Source organism: Stenella coeruleoalba, assembly GCF_951394435.1.
Source record: "Stenella coeruleoalba genome assembly, chromosome: 15".
NCBI lineage: Eukaryota > Metazoa > Chordata > Mammalia > Artiodactyla > Delphinidae > Stenella > Stenella coeruleoalba.
In genome coordinates this window covers 17869152-17886173 of record NC_137161.1, presented here as the reverse complement: position 1 = coordinate 17886173, position 17022 = coordinate 17869152, and the positions used below count along the sequence as shown (strand labels likewise).

General features: G+C 43.7%; 1 long non-coding RNA gene across 1 annotated transcript in view; it reads left to right on the top strand.

Annotated features, from left to right (window-relative positions):
• LOC307197722 overlaps positions 1-17022 on the top strand; it is a 238969-nt gene that overhangs the window by 217784 nt on the left and 4163 nt on the right. The window contains exon 5 of the long non-coding RNA XR_013831490.1: positions 16823-16961. This is a non-coding gene — a long non-coding RNA (uncharacterized lncRNA). The remainder of the gene's footprint in view (positions 1-16822; positions 16962-17022) is intronic.

Genomic DNA, 17022 nt, shown 5'->3' with positions numbered 1-17022 from the left:
TTTTTAGTTTCATTTGGTCTCATTTGTCTTTTTGTTGTTGTTGTTGTTGTTGCTGTTGCTTGAGGAGACATTTCCAAAACGATATTACTAAAACTGATGTCAAAGAGTGTACTGCATGTTTTCTTCCAGGAATTTTATGGTTTCAGTTCTTACATTTAAGTCTCTAATCCATTTTGAGTTTATTTTTATATATGGTATGAGAAGTAGTCCAGTTTCATTCCTTTGCATGTTGTTATCTAATTTTCCTGACACCAATTATTGAAAAGGCTGCCTTTTCACATTGTATATTTTTGCTTCCTTTCTCATAGATTAATTGAATGTATAAGCTTGGGTTTATTTCTGTTCCATTGATCTATGTGTCTGTTTATGTGTCATTACCATACTGTTTCAATTATTGTAGTTTTGTAGTATAGTTTGAAATCAAGGAGTGTGATGTTCCCGCTTTATTCTTCTTTCTCAGTGTCACTTTTGCTATTAGGGGGTCTTTTGTGTTTTCCATACAAAATTTTAGGATTGTTTGTTCCTAATGCAATTGATATTTTGATAGAGGTTGCATAGAGGTAGTATGGTTATTTAACAATATTAATTCTTCCAATCCATAGCTTTCCATTTGTTTAGTTGTCTTCAATTTTTTTCATCAATGTCTTATACTTTTCAGAGTAAAGGTCTTTTATCTCCTTGATTAGATTTATTCCTAGGTATTTTATTCTTTTTGATGTTATTGTAAATGGGATTGTTTTCTTAATTTCTCTTTGATAGTTTGATATTAGTGTACAGAAGTACAACAGATTTCTGTATATTGATATTGTATCCTGTGACTTCACTGAATTCATTTATTAATTCTAATATTTTTTGGTGGTGTCTTTAGGATTTTCTCTATGTAGTATCATGTCTGCAAATGATGACAGTTTTACTTGTTCCTTTTCAACTTGAATGCCTTTTATTTCTTTTTCTACTCTGATTGCTGTGGCTAGATCTTCAATACTATGTTGAATAAAAGTGGCAAGAGTGGGCATGCTTGTCTTGTTCCTGATCTTAGAGGAAATGCTTTCAGCTTTTCACTATTGGGAATGATGTTGGTTGTGGGTTTGTCATAAATGGCCTTTATTATGTTGAGATATGTTCCCTCTATACTCACTTTATTAAGAGTGTTTATCATAAATGGATGTTGAATTTTGTCAAGAGATTTTCCTGCATCTATTGAGATGATCATCTGATTTTTATTCCTCAGTTTGTTAATGTGGTGTATAATATCTACTTGTGAATATTAAACCATCCTTGAATCTCTGGGATAAATCCTGCTTGATCATGGTGTATGATTCTTTTAATGTATTGTTGAATTTGGTTTGCTACTATTTGGTTGAGGATTTTTGCATCTATGTTCATTCATCAGTGATACTGGCCTGTAATTTTCTTTTTTTGTGGCGTCTTTGTTTTGGTATTTGGTGTGATGCTGGTCTCATAGATGAGTTCTGAAGCATTCCTTCCTCTTCAGTTTTTTTGGAGTAGTTTGAGAAGGATAGATGCTAAATCTTCTTTAAATGTTTGGTAGAATTAACCTGTGAAGCTGAGTCCTGGACTTCTGTTTGTTGGGAGTTTTTTGTTTGTTTGCTTGTTTTTTTAACTAATACAGTTTCATTTTGGTATTTTCTATTTTTTCCTGATTTATTCTTGGGGTATTGTACATATCTAGGAATTTATCCATTTCTTCTAGGTTGTTTATTTTATAGGCGTATAATTGTTGTAGTAGTCTCTTATGATTCTTTGTATTCTGTGGTATTGGTTGTAACGTCTCTTTCATTCCTGAATATATTTATTTGGGCCCTCTCTCTTTTTTTCTTGATGAGTCTGGCTAAAGCTTTATCAATTTCGTTTATCTTTTCGAAGAACCAGCTTTTAGTTTCATTGATCTTTTCTATTGTTTTCTAGTCTCTATTTCATTTATTTCTGTTCTGATCTTTATGATTTCTTTCCTTCTAATAACTTTAGGTTTTGTTTGTTTTTTTTCTAGTTCCTTTAGGTGTAATATTAGATTGTTTATTTGTAATTTTTATTGTATCCTAAGGTAGGCTTGTATTGCTATAAACTTCCCTCTTAGAACTGCTTTTGCTGTTTCCCATAAATTTTGGATTGATGTGTTTACATTTTCATTTGTCTCCAGATATTTTTTCATTTTCTTTTTGGTTTCATCACTGACCCATTGGTTGTTTAGAATCATATTATTTAGATTCCACGTGTTTATGTATTTTTGCAGTTGATTTCTAGTCTCATAGTGTTGCGGTCAGAAAAGATACTTGATATGATTTCAATATTAAACTTATGAAGACTTGTTTTGTAGCATAGTATGTGATCTATCCTGGAGAATATTACCAGTATCCTTGAAAAGAATGTGTATTCTTCTGTTTTGGGGTGGGCTGTTCTATATATATAAATTTCATCTGGTTTAAAGTGTTATTTAAGGCCAGTGTTTCCTTAATTGTCTGTCTGGATGATCTGCCTATTGATGTAAATGGGGTGTTAAAGTCTTCTACTATTATATTATTACTGTTGAGTTTTCCCTTTATGTCTGTTAGTATTTTCTTTATCTATTTAGTTGCTCCTGTGTTGGGTATATATATATTCACAACTGTTATACCTCCTTGATGAATTGATATATATTATCTTATATATGATGTATATGATCATTTTAAGTTGATGGTTTCTAAAATTTAGGCACTTTTATCAAACCTGCATTTTTAACAACCTCCCTCATGTTGAATGTTTTTGACATCATATTTTATATTTTTGTTTTGTGTATCCCTTAACTACTTATTGTGGATATAGATGATTTTACTACTTCTGTCTTTTAACCTTCCTACCAGCTGTATAAGTGGTTGATCTACTTTTACTGTATGTTTGCCTTTGCCAGTGAGATTTTCCCCTTCATAATTTTCAGTTTTTGTATTTTTAGTTGTGGCCTTTTGTTTTCTGCTTAGAGAAGTCTATTTAACATTTTTTGTAAAGTCACTTTAGTGGTGCTTAACTCTTAGGTTTTGCTTTTCTGTAAAACTCTTTCTCTCTCCTTCAAATCTAAATGATAACCTTGCCAGGTAGAGTATTCTTGGTTGTAGGTTTTATTCTTTCATCACTTTGAATATATCCTGCCACTCCCTTCTGGCCTGCAAATTTTCTGCTGAAAAACCAGCTGATAGCCTTATGGGAATTCTCTTGTATGCAACTAGTTGTTTTTCTCTTGCTGCTTTTAAGATTTTCTCTTTCTCTTTATTTTTTTTCCATTTTAATCACAATGTGTCTTAGTGTGGACCTTTTGGGTTCATCTTATTTGGAACTCTCTGTGCTTCCTGGAAGTAGATGTCTATGTCATTCCCTAGGTTAGGGAATTTTTCAGCTATTATTTTTTCAGATAAGTTCTCTGCCCCTTTCTCTCTTCTTCTGGGACCCCTATAATGTGAATGTTAGTGTGCTTGATGTTGTCTTAGAGCTCTCTTAGCTATCTTCATTTCTTTCTCTTTTTCTCTATTCAGCTTGGGTAATTTCTACTACTTTGTCTTCCAGATTGTTGATCCATTCCTCTGTATCATTGAATCTACTGTTGATTTCTTCTAGTACATTTTTTTAATTTCAGCTATTGTGTCCTTTATCCCTGTCTTGTTCTTCCTTTTTTTTTTTGGCTGTGCCATGTGGCTTGTGGGATCTTAGTTTCCCAACCAGGGATCAAACCCGGGCCCTGGCAGTGAAAGTGCCGAGTTCTAACCACTGGACCACCAGGGAATTCCCTGTCTTGTTCTTCTTTATATTTTCTAACCCTTTGTGCAGATTTTCTCTGTGTTCATCCATTCTTTCCTGAGCTCAGTGAGCTTCTTTATAGTCATTATCCTGAAACTTTATTGGGTTGATTGCTTATCTCCTCTTCATCTAGTCCTTTTTCTGAGGTTTTTGTCTTGTTTGTTCATTTGGAACATAGTCCTCTGTCTCCTCATTTTGCCTAAGTCTCTGTATTTATTTCTATGTATTTGGTAGGTCACTTATGTTTCCTGATCTTGCAGAAGTGGCTTTATGTAAGAGATGTCCTGTGGGGTCCAGTAGCATACTCCCCTCTGGTCACCAGAGCTGTATGCTCTAGGGATGCCTCCTGTGTGAGCTGCATGGTCCTTCTGTTGTGGTGGGCCTGACGACTGTAGGTTGCTGGTAGTTGGGGCTGGCCCCCAGCCCAGGTGATTGAGAGGTCCTGCCTTGTGTGGCAGCTCTAGGCCTGCTGATGGGCGGGTAAGTCCCTGGTGATAATAGGCTAGAAGGAGAATTCCAAAATGGCGCTTGCCAATGTCCCTGTCCCCAGGGTGAGTCCCCGCTGCCTCCTACCTCTCTGACAGCCTCTCTTAGATCCGTAAGTGGGTCTGACCCAGACTCCTTTCAAACTACTGTTTCTGCACTGGGACTTGGAGTGGTGAGATTTTGTGCATGCCCTTTAAGAGTGGAGTCTCTGTTTCCTATAGACCTCCAGCTCCCCCAGATGTAAGCCCTGCTGGATTTCAAAGCCAGGTATTCTGGGAGCTCATCTTCCTGGTGCAGGTCCCCTGGGCTGGGAAGCCTGATGTGGGACTCAGACCCCTCACTCCTTGGGGAGGAGTTCTGCAACTGTGATATGCCTTCTGCTTGTGGGTCACCACCCTGGAGGATGTAGTAGGTCATGACTGTATTGCCCCTCTGCCCCTCCTACACATTTCCTTCTTTAAATCTTTAGTTATGGAAAATCTTTTCTGCTAGTCTTCCGGTTGTTCTCATAGATAGTTGCTTTGTAAGTAGTTGTGATTTGGTGTGCCCATGGGAGGAGGTGAGTTCAGGGTTTTCCTACTTTGCCGTCTTTGCTGTACCCCTATCCTTATTACTCTTAATAAGCTTGGGGTTACTAAGCATATATAATTGTGATAATTCTGAATCATCATTCAATTGAAAAACACATATGCACGTTCTTTGACACTACTTTTATAGAGGATGAGTGTATGTCCTCTTCCTTTGAATCAGGGCTGACCTCAGTGAATCTGTTACAACCAGTCGCATCCAATAAAAATGATGCTTTGTAACTTAGAAGGCCAGGTCAGAAAAGGTCACTCAGCTTCCACCAGAATCTAGTGGGACTCCCACTCTGGGGATGGCAGGGGCCAGGTAGTGAGTCTGATTACCCTGAGACCACCATGTTGGAGAGGTCACATGTATACACTGTAGTTGATAGCCCAACTGACCTTCCAGACAACATACAGCATCAACAACAGTCATGTTCATGAGTCATCCAGGACATCCAGCCCTGGCAAGGCTTAAAGACGACTCCAGCCCTAGTCGACATCTGACAATAATCACCCTAAGCAAGAATGGCCAGATGACCCCTCCCTGAATTTCTGAACCACAAAATCATGAACAAAAGAAGAATGGTAGTTTTGGGCTAATTTGTTACACAGCAATAGTAACCATAACAGCAGCCTCTCCCTTTTTCTTGCCTAACTGCATTAGCTGCATTGGCATTAGCCAAAAATATTACATAATAGCAATGATCTAGGCATTCATGACTTTAATGGAAACACACTTAATTTTTCACTATTATTTAATACATTGGCTATTTATATTAGGCATTCTGTAGTAACATAGAACTCCAAACACTTTGTAGCTAAGTACCACAAAGTTCTGTAGCTCCAGGTAACTCCCGGGAGCAGCTGTCCTCCATGTGGTGATTCAGTGATCCAGGCTGGTGGTGGCTCCCCCCGTCCTGTGGCTGCACCATCTGGAACACAAGATCTCCTTGATTGATGAGGCAGGGAAAGAAAATTCTGTAGAGTCTCTCACCAGCAATTAAATACTTGGGCTTAGAATTAATATACATCATTTTTGCTCAAGCTTGTTTGTCAGGACTTGTCAAACAACCCACTAATTTCAAGGAGGGCAGGAAGCTGTAACTCTTCCATTATGCCTGGATAGAATGGAGAAGTAGATATGGGTGAATTCTGGTAATGCCTGCTATTCATGATTTTATCTTTTTATGCTAACAAAGTATCCTACAATTACTAGCTCACATTTTGTCAATGCTTTTTCAGTCTTTACTGAGGTGACTATATGTCTTTCTCCTTTTATCTATAGCCTTCCTAATATTGAACAATTCTTAAATTCCTGGCATATAGGCCACTGAGACATGGTATATAATTTTTGAAATTTAGTAAAAATATTTGCATTTATAAATGTGACTGGTCTAGAGGTTTTAGGAATGTGTGTGCACTCTTTCAGACTTGGTATCTGTGCTGTTTATTCCCTTTTTTGTCTTGTTCTGAAACAGTACATACGGCATAAGAATTACTTTTTTTGTTTGAAAGTTTAATCAAGTTCACTCATCAAAGTATCTGTTCTTGTATCTTTTAGGAAAGAAATAACAACTTCTGTATTTTTTTCTCTGATAATTGGTCTACTCAGGTATTCTATTTCTTTACCAATTTTGGTAATGTTCATACATTTCCAAAATCACCCACTTGACCAATTTTTAAAAATTTACTAGCCAGAGTTATTCATAATATCCCTTCATAATGCTGTATAATTTCCTCATTCACTGTTTGTCCCTTTCCTATTTCCTAATTTTGAGTATTTGCATTTTACCTTGATTAAAGTTATTAGCAGTTTGTTTTGCTGGATACAGCAACAAAAAAAAAGTTCTTAGTATCAGTTATCCAATCTAGTGTTTTTCTGCATTTGTATTTGTTGTAAAATGTCTTCCTTTTCCTGGCGGGGACTTGATTTCATAGGCAGGCACTTTCTCTCTTTCCTTAAAGTAAACACGTCTGCTTTGAACTCTTGCATCTTTTCATGTGTCTGGTGTTCTCCTGTTTGCTCATCCTTACGAGGGGAGTTCCGAACTTGCACAGAGTTGGGAGCTTCTGGAGAGCACGGTGGAGGTTGCAAGAGGGAAGGAAAGGAATTAAGATTTGCTGTTTTTTTTTCTGCCAGTTCAGAAATCCGACTGCCTGGGAGGGCGGGGGCTTAGCCAAAGCTGGGGCTCTCAGCACAGGGAGCTTCAGCAGCCGTGAAGAGGTTCCTATCTGCATTTAGTGTTGGTTGGAACCCCCCTCTCCCCCATCTTTCCCTGGCATGGTTAGGAGGCCGCTGCCTCTGCAGGCTGTGCCGCCGCAAGCTGACAGTCAGTCTAGCTGCGGGCTCCTGACTTTGTGGGCACGGATCCCCCGTCCAGATGCTCCCCCTTCCCACGGGCCAACTACCTACCACTGTGCTAGTGCTCACAGTAGGGCCCCTGTGGGGCCACTTATGGTCCTTCTTACTGTCTACTGGGCAAGATGACTGTTTTCAACAAAAATATGAGATGGCAGAACTCCTGTTCCCAAATCTGAGTAGAAAATTAACATCGTGTCACATAGGATGATCCTAGGGCATGAGTATAGCGTCTCCCATAAGAATCACTTTACACCAAGTCCATTTTTGTCCTTGGATCAAAAGCTTAGCTGGACAGCTAGCTGGCAGCCCTCTCTGTGTGTTGGCAGGGTCCCATCTCAGACTAACAGCTGGAGGATGGAGTAATGTGTGCACAGCTTAAGCCCAGTTTCTCAGTGTCCCCAGAAATGCATAAGCCTGATACAAAGTTTGATATGGAGGTATGATTCCAGGGAACCATGAGGTTACGGGGTGTACATCAGAGGAGGGAGGGAGAGGCAGTACAAGCCTGTGTTACAGAGTTCGCTATTCCTCCAAGGGTCTGTTTGCTTGTTCTGGGACCATTTGACAAGTGACCTAAAATATAGCTCAGAACTGCCTTCAGAAGAAAGAAAAGAGGAAGCATCTGCCTACAGGCTCCAGTCTCCTATTGGTCAGTGGTGGCTCCCCGACATTTCTGGGTGGCACACAGATGAGTGCTAAGGGGGTTCCTGTGGGCATCTCAGAGGACAGCATCAGAAACTATGGGGCAAGAAACGAGAGGTGCAGAGCCTGTCTGAGGGGTGTTCTCACCCTGGGCTGCCCCCACGTGAAACCTGCAGACCTGCTTGGAAATGGTCACCACAGCCACACGTAGGGGGTGAGAGGTGAGGTTGAGAATATTCGAAGCGATACAGTAGGCATCTGATTTACCTGGTCGTGTAGCATCTGCTTTACCCGATCTTGTACATACTCAACTGACAGGGTGCTCCCTCCTCCCCCTGCCTCGCTCTGGAGTGCTCTGAGTGGAGGGAAGCAGGAAAGCTAAAATCTTCAGCATGCTCTTCTGCAAGTTGCTCCAGGCCATTCACCCTCCCATAGAGGTTTCTTATAATGTCATTTTATCTCCCAGGAGATAGACATGGATGATGGACCTGTTTTCTGAGTGAGTGCAGACCATCTGGAGGGATGAACCGCTTCATCCTCTCTGAGGCTTCTTTACATCTTCTAGGTGGCAAAACATGATTCATCATCAACCACTGATGATGATCCTCATTTTAGCTCCTTGTGTCTTGTCATCAGAGTTAACTCCTTCCAGACTCGCTCAGTGGCTTGGCGGCCAAGGTTCTAGCATTTACTATGTATTTGTAGGTATTTTAGAGGAGAGCAAGGTGAGATGGAGTAAGCTGTGATCATCACCTGGAATGAGGATGGCTTCTTCCCCCTGCCGTGCCCACCCCATAGGGGGATGAATTCACCTTCTGTTGAGGCACATAGAGCTGTCAGGGTCCTCATCATTCAAAAGGAGATGTGAGTCCTCTTCCTGGCTCGGCCGGCTCTTAAACCCTGGTTCCAAATTCAACCAGCAACTGAGACAGCTGCTTTGCTCGTTGTTGTCTGGGATAGAAGTCCCCAGCTCGCAGACACTCAGAGAGGAGTGCAGTGTGATGCTCAAGCCGTGTAATACCTAAGATTCTGCAAACCTGCGCCTTGCAGAGAACCGTGTGTGGGCCCCTTCATTTTGGTCCTCCAGTAAAGAGATTTCACCAAGTTGTTCTGTGGCACGACGCCATCCGCCTCAGGGAGGGAAACGTGTTGCATTCTGCTAAGGATGTTGTTGGAAGCCATTCTTTATTAAGGGGGTCCATGGAAAAAATAATTTCCAGCCCCTGTAGCAGAAATACTTTTATTTATGCTGAGCAACTGGTTCATTTTTCCCTTTTGGACACTGAGTTGACTGCCTGTGTCCTCCTTCTTGGGTAGACGGGCAGTGCCAAGTTTTTGAAGCTGTTGATCCAGGTGTGTGGCAAATCTTTTGGGTATGATTTCAATCTTGGCATCATCTTATCTATCGTGCTTTCACTTTTCTATGTTCTGCTGTCCCCACCTTTTTATAGAATTCGTTTTTCTATGTATGAAAGTAATGTAAATTTTAGAAAATACAGAAAATCAGAGAGAACAAAAATTACCCATGTTCCCTAGGATGAGAGATAATCATTGTTAATAACTGATGTAGTCTTTCATTCATTTATATACTCATTTTCTCTATCTATGCATCTGTATCTCTCTGTATGTCTCTCTATCCAGCCGTATACTCCAGATGTCCTTGAATAGCTAGTTCAACTTCCTTCCAAGGCCTAATCCATGGATTGTGAAAACTGAAATCCACCTCAGATTCTGCTGATTTCTGTCAGTTACATTCCTCTGCTCCTCTCTGTCTCCAGATTTTCAGTTTATGGGTGTCATCTCTCTGTGGGTGCCGTATCCCACCTACGTTTCATTGGAGATTTCAGGTTCAGTCCCTTTGCTAGAATTCAGGACAAAGCTACTTAGGTCAAATCCTTGTGGAGCCTAGTTGCGTTTCCTAAAGATTAAGTGGTCAGAATTTTTCTAAAATTAACCAAGAGTGGTTTCCTTAACTCTATCTTGCCAGCTGCTTTTGTGTTTCTCCTGGTTCCTTTCTCCTTACCCACCCCTACCCCAAGCCCTGCCAAAGAAAATCAAATCCTCCTTCTTGCCTATTGCATGGCATGTTGGTGACCTCATGCCATGTCCTCAAGGGTCTGAGGGCTTCTATGTCCCGGAGTTCTGACCGGAGGCTTGAACCCTTGGAATTAGAGGAAGATCTTAAGCCAAACTGGAGGTCCCCATCAGAGTCCAAGCAAGGTGCTCTGAGATTTGATATGGACCCACACTCCGGGTCTAGCCAGACAGGAGGGCCTGGCCAGGTCTCCAACAGATATGTAAAGAGAATTGTGTCACTCTGGCCCATCTCCAGGGTTGGCACACATGGGGTGGGTGTCCCTCACTGTTAATGGGGGCCCAAAAGCATACTGCCATGGAAATATGACCATGGATGGCATGCATGGTGTTAAGTGAAAAGAAGCCTGTCTCAGAACTTATATATATACACACACATACACATATATATACATATACACACACACATATATATGCCATTTATATAGAAAATTTATGTATATTTATATATGTATAGAAAGGTCTGCAATAGCAACAAATATTAACAAGTACCTTTGAAAGTGGGGACTTTACCTCATGCTTCAAAAAACTTTACTTTGAATTCTTTCAAGTGAGTGTATGCTACTTTTATAATAAGTCTTTAAAAGGTATTTCCATTTTGGGAGGGAAATGATACACCCCAAAGTATTTTTTATTAGGAGATGCATGAGATTTTTCTTCTTCTTTCTAATTTTCTCAATATCAACTATCACATTTGTGACAAAAGAATAAATATAGCAGGCAGAATAAATGAGATTACCATGACCAAGGACAAAGCGACAAGGATTACTAGCTGGCTGGCCACCGGGTTCCCCTCTTAGGACCTGAGTTGGGAAGCGTGCGTTCTCCAGGCTCTTGGCTTGCCAGGGGTGGGTACTACATCTAGGTCTCTTACGTTGGAGAGCACTGCCAGGGTTCCTAAGGCTGAACGAGAACAAAGTGAACCAGGGCTCTGGCCCTATGGCTCATGCTTCCAGCTTGTACTTATACCTGGATACGTACAAAGAACTGGGAAGCCAGTCAATTCCAAGGAGTTGGTTCCAGCTGTTTCTTCTGCTTACCTGTAAAGCAGAGAGCATTGCATCATGTGCATCAGAGATTGGCAGCCTCATACCCTAGTTTGGGAACTGGTTTGTCTCCTTGTCCCTTATCTGTCCCCTTCTAAGAGCATTTGGAAGAGTGCTTGCATAACTTCAGCACGCATTACAATCACCTGGGGCACTTGTTAAGCATTCAGGTTCCTGGGACCCATCCTGGACCTACTCAATCAGATTCTGCATGTTTAGAAGCTTCTCAGGTGAACCGATATGGGTGGTCTGTGGACCACGCTCTGAGATGACAGGTTTAAAGTCTGCATCTGGCACCAGTGGTTTGGTACCTAGTCTCAGCATTTATTGCAACATTGAGAAGTGAGGTCTTTGTCAAGAGATGGAGTATCTTCCCCTGACTCTTGATTCTGAGTATGCTGTGCAACCAGCTTTGTCCAATGGGATGTTGCAGACATGACTCAGAACAACTTACGTGATCAGACTTTCTCGTGTTCCTGCTGTCACCAGGAGAAGCGTATGCCTAGGCTAGCTTGCTGGTCCCAGGAGGAGGGTAAGAGACACATGGAACATGGCTGCACCAGCCAAGATGTCCTAGGCAAGCCTGGCCTGGAGCAGAGTCCTTAGCCAACACATGAGTGGACCAGCTGAGATTAGCTGAGCTCGGCCTAGCTCAAGCCCCAGCTGACCACCATGAAAGACTGTTTAAAGTTACTGAATTTTGGGTGGTATGTTACACAGCAATAGCTAGCTGATACATCCAGGCAGTTTGTTAATATGCAGATCCTGAAACTGTGATTCTGTAGGGTCTTAAAAATTTGTCTGTTTAACAAACTTCTGGTGTGATTCCGATGCCAGCACTCTGTGGACCCCACCTGAGAAAAACTTTTGAGACTCAACCCTTTTACAGGTGCAATATGAAATCATGAAATATCCCTGAATATCTATGAACCTCAACTATTCTCATCTGCAAAGAGGGGATAATTCATATTTCCTGCATCAAAGATGTGAGGATTAAATGAACATGAAGAAATCTAGTCAGTAACAGGCTTTTCTTCTCCTCCTTCTTCAACTTGTCTCCACCTCACCCTACCCAACCTCAGGAAGACACCAGTGAGAATATCTTAGGAAAACATGAATCTCAGGGTCACAGCTTTATTGTATAGATTTTTAACACAGCCATATTACAAACATTGTCAGGGAACATTTACAAGAATAAATAAGATGGACTTGCAGGTGTAAAAAGATTACACTTCACTGTAATGTACAGTCAAAAAATATATCTGATATTCATTGACCTGACATTATTTACCTTCTGCTTTTTGAAGCTAGAATTCGAAAGGAAAAAAAAAAAAAAAAAAGAACATTGACAGCACAGTGCTGGCTTTTTTAAAAAGTTGATTTATTTTGTTTTCTCTTCTCATACGTGCTTTATCTATCAAACACCCAAACTGTACAAGTGCAGGCCATTGGGACTCGTGGAGGAGGCTGCTAACAGTGTGGAGACTTTGGTCTCGTGCAGTATCATATGCCCAGTGGACGTGAAAATGTCAGTCTCCCTGGAGTTGATGGGAACCCCGTAATGGCCCTTATGCGGCTATGATGGTGTCCAGTGGCCAAGGCAATGGTAGAAACCCCAACTCTTTGCCTTTCATTGGCTGGTAAGATGTAGGGTGGAAAGAGAAGGTAGGAAAGTGCTTTTGAGTCTGATTGCCAGTATGGGTGAGCCTGGATTAGCCTGGGCTGGTTCAGGATCTACCTGGCAATGAAATGGATGTACCGGGGATGACTGTGATCACGTCAACGGAGTCACTGTGCTTTTGCTTTTGCAATTTGCTCTATCAGGCCTCGACTGCGGAGGGGAGGGGTAGAATTCACCTCTGGAGTTAATGTGTATGGGAAGCAAAACCCCACTCTGGGTCCTACTTGGACCTTTACTGATTCTGGCTGTCACTGATGGCCCTGTTGGCCAGCGGATCGAAATTATGACTGGTCTCGTCACAGATCTTGGTGGGCCTGGGTTCTGTGGCAAAGCAGCTGCTCTCTCTGGGCTGTTTGGTGATAACCAGCCTGGATGAGCCTTTGATGCGTGGCTAGAGCAGCATCTTGGCCTGCGCGGTGCTGGGGCAGCAGGAGAGTAGGGGCTTCAACCAGCACACACCAAGCCCAACCTGCTCGGCTCTGTGCTCTGCAGGAAGGAAGGCGTTCAGACAAGGTCCCGGCTCCGTAATACATTCATCTAGGGTGGAAGAAACTTAAAGGCCCTCTCAGCAAAGCTCTTTCTTCCCTTTAAAGAGATGCCTGGCTCTTGCTGAACAGCTGCTGAGACAGAACTCATCTCTGGCAGATAGCAAGTTCTCTCTTACAGCTATGAAGTTTCACCCATTGGTCCTCGTTCCGCTCATAGGAGTGATGTGGGACTAGCAAACTGTGCTTGAATTTATCTAACGATCTGCAGGCCTATGGAGGGTATGGGCACTGGTATTCTGCGTAACTCTTCAGAAGTCTGATCTGACCTGGGATGTCACCCCTTGGCCCTCTGAGCCTCCAGACTGCCCTGGAGGCTTTGGTCCAAAGAACAGCCTACATGGGAGAGATAGGTGCACAGTGGGCACTGAGAGTTTGTTGGACCATCACGAAGGGGGCCCACTGCTTTGTATTCATAAGCCCAAAGGCACAGAAGTATGTGTACAGGAGCTCAACTTTGCGGTTTTGGCAGGTTGCTTCGTAATCCCTTTCCTCCCCCAAATCTAAGCATCCCACTCACCAAGGAACCATAAAGTATAATAATTACCCTGAGCTCCAGGCTTTCGTACCAATACCTTCCTGACCAACACTCTAAGGACCACAGACCCTCATTCTCTGAACATTTCAACCAGGGATCAGGGTCCAGATCCCACTGCTCAGAGCGGCTCTCAGACACCTACGGAAGCTCCATGGTAACCCTGCCCCAGCAGCTTTACTCTATAGTATGCCCATGCTGAGTCCTACATCTTTGTGTCAATGGCAGTGACTAGCCCAACCTCTTAGCATAACTAGGATGCTAAGCCTGGGGTCTACCATTATGGGTGCTGACCCCGCCTCTTGGGACCTAACATTCTTGGGTGGATTTGAGGGGGTGAATGTGGCCTCTTTGATGACCCTTTTCCACCTCTTCTGGAGGCAGGCAGGAGGGATGCAAGAGATGGTCTTGGTACCTACAAGAGTGTTGTACAGCCAGCCAGTGTGACGCAAAAGTCTATGTCTGGCTACCAGTAAACCAGAGGAGAGTCTGTTCACGTGCATAAGCATGGCTTAGCCATCTCTCTGTGCTTCTGAGGATCATACCCATGACTCTGAAAAACTGGAGCCTCCGCCACTCTCTGCCACTGACTTCTCTCCTTGCTGTTCAGACAGTGTATGACCTCAAAGGCAGATCCTGGATAGATGGAAGCCAAGGCTTTGCATTTTATCACTGCTAGGCACGTCTCTGTTGAAAACCTCCAACACGGAACCCTTGCATGGGGATATAGGAACAAGGCTGTCTCAGCTGGTTCCCTCTATGCTGGGTTCACATTACTTATTTCCGTTTTATTTGGCTGTGATTTGAAGCTGGCATCATGGGCTGAGAAGGAGCTCAGACTAGTTAGATGACGGGGAAGGCAAGTCAGGGCTTGGAGATGCACGGCCACCACGTGACTCATGTCTCATCTTCTGCCCTGCAGCTTGGGTGGACCACCTGTCCCCCGGGATCCCGGCCCAGCACAATGTGTTGGCCTTATGGTTTAGAATTAGCATCGTGGTCATCTTACCGACAGGCTCACCCGTGTTTTCATGGCATTACTCCTGACTCAACTTGGTGCTGATGGCCTCTCTGTCCAGCCCAGGAGAGGCCAGATGCAGGCTAAGTGAAGGGGGTTTTCTTCATCCCCTGTGAGGTACAGGGGAGCTGCCCTCTCCTTCAGTGTCCCTGGATCTGGGCTGGGCAGTTACTCCTGCAAAGATGACATGATGAGCATCTGTTTGCTCCTCCCTGGGCCTCACTTCTGTCTGCAGCATCCTTGCTAGACTGAACACCTCTATGCACACACCAGGGATTCACACCACAACTGTGTGGACCGCAGTGAGGACACACACCAGGGATTCACACCAGAACTGAGGAAATGTGGAGCATGGGGAGGCTAGCTTACCAACGGGGAACCGATGATGGATAAACGTGATTGGTCAGAGGGAAAGATTATCATCTTTTCTCCAAGATACTGAGACACATTCGAAAGCAACACCTTTGTTCCAGGTGGTTCTGGCCAGTCCCTCTCCATCCCCCATCCTACTGTGTCACAGAAGTGACCAATTTGCCCAGCAGACCGTATGCAACCTTGGTTCTGAGGAGTCCTGTCGGGTCCTAACTTGGCTTTGCCTTCCTGTTTTCCTACCCAAAGCTCTCCAGATCTACTTACCCCTTCTACCTGGCCGAGGCTCCTCTTTCTACATCTTTTCCCACTAATTGGTTGGTTGGCCCAACATTCTACAGCCAAGAAATGGCTGGGCTGAATTAGAACCAAAGACTGAGTCCTTCCTATCACAACCCCATGTCTCAGCAAGGGATGGCCTGTGCCATAGTAAACTGAGCTTCCTGATGGCAGCCCCCCCAGGGCCCTGCGTGTTGTAAGAACCCAGTGAGTATGTGGGGTTGAAGTAAAGTGACGAGGCTTCCAGCCCCCAGCCCCTCACGTGAAGTGTGTCCTCAGATTGGCCCACATTAGCAACCGTATGACTCTACCTAGACTAAGGGCACCGCCTTGTAGAGGCCCCAGCATTCAGGAATCTGCTGAGTAAGGCTGTGTTCATCACCTCCTTTCCCTTTAGGGTTTTATGCGCTCAGCCGTCGCCACTCCAGATGGGCATGTCCTTGTAATTCTAGTAGATTTCAATGGCTTTTTTCCAGTATCCAACTTAAGAAGACTTGAGTTGAGATCAACCCATGAACAGTGAGGTCAGGGTACCCCCATACCATAGGACCTGCTAAGGGGAAGGTGGGCTGCACTTGAGTCTAGAATTGGCCTCAGGAGGAAGCAGCATGGCCAGGCATTGTGCCTCTTAGACTGGGCTGTAATTCCCTAGGGTCCATCATAGTGAGTTGAAGGGATCAAAGCCACATGAGGGACCAGAGCACACGTGGTTAAAAAAATATTTATGCACTTCTATGAAAACAAATCAGGCTAAATTAGAGAAGAATGCAAATATTATGTGAATTGCTAGACATGAAACTGAAGGAATTTTAAGCTGACCATTGTCTGCTTTGGGCTTTACAAGATCCATTGGGCCTGTTTCACTCTAGCCTTTGCTGTTACAGGTAGCCCCCCCCCCCATGGGAAAATCTGAGACATGGGAAAATATTGTCTTTGAAGTCAAAACAACCAGTTTAAATCCTGGCTCCCTCCTTTAGTAGCTGTGGTGGAACTGTGGGCCAACGACTTCATCCCTCTGAACCTCAGTCTCCTCATCTATACAATGGTGGCAAGTAGAAGCACTTCTTAGGAATGCTGGAAGAATTGGGTGAGCTCACGTTTACAGTCTCCAGCACAGGGTCTGCTGCTTGCACGGGAAGGCTGACGTGGCAGGCAGGCCACTGCCCGGGCTACATCCAAAGAGACAGTGTAAAAGCAATCTGATCCCTTCTGTTCCCACAATGGGAGGCGTGCTGTAGCCATCTAGAGGCTCAGAGCCCCCCGGCCCCAGGACCTTCGTACCAGAAAGGAGGAGAGGACGACGTGTTAGGATGCAGCTAGGATACATCCCGAAGATGTCTAGGCCAGACATGCAGTCAGGTGGGGACAGTACCCGGCTTCTCGTTAATTCCTTGCCTCTCCTCCAAACAGGGTCCACATCTGGGAGGTGAGAGCCATGAGGCTTTGTGCTAAGTGAGGGGACTCTCTTGGGCAGCCCAGAGACAGGAGGCTGGGCCCTGTCATGGAGACCCAGAGACCATGAGTTCCACTTCCCTCTGCGTCGTGAACGGTGAGCCTGCCCCGTAAGTGTGGAGCACCCCGGGGGAGGGGCTGCTTGCCCATGAGCTTTC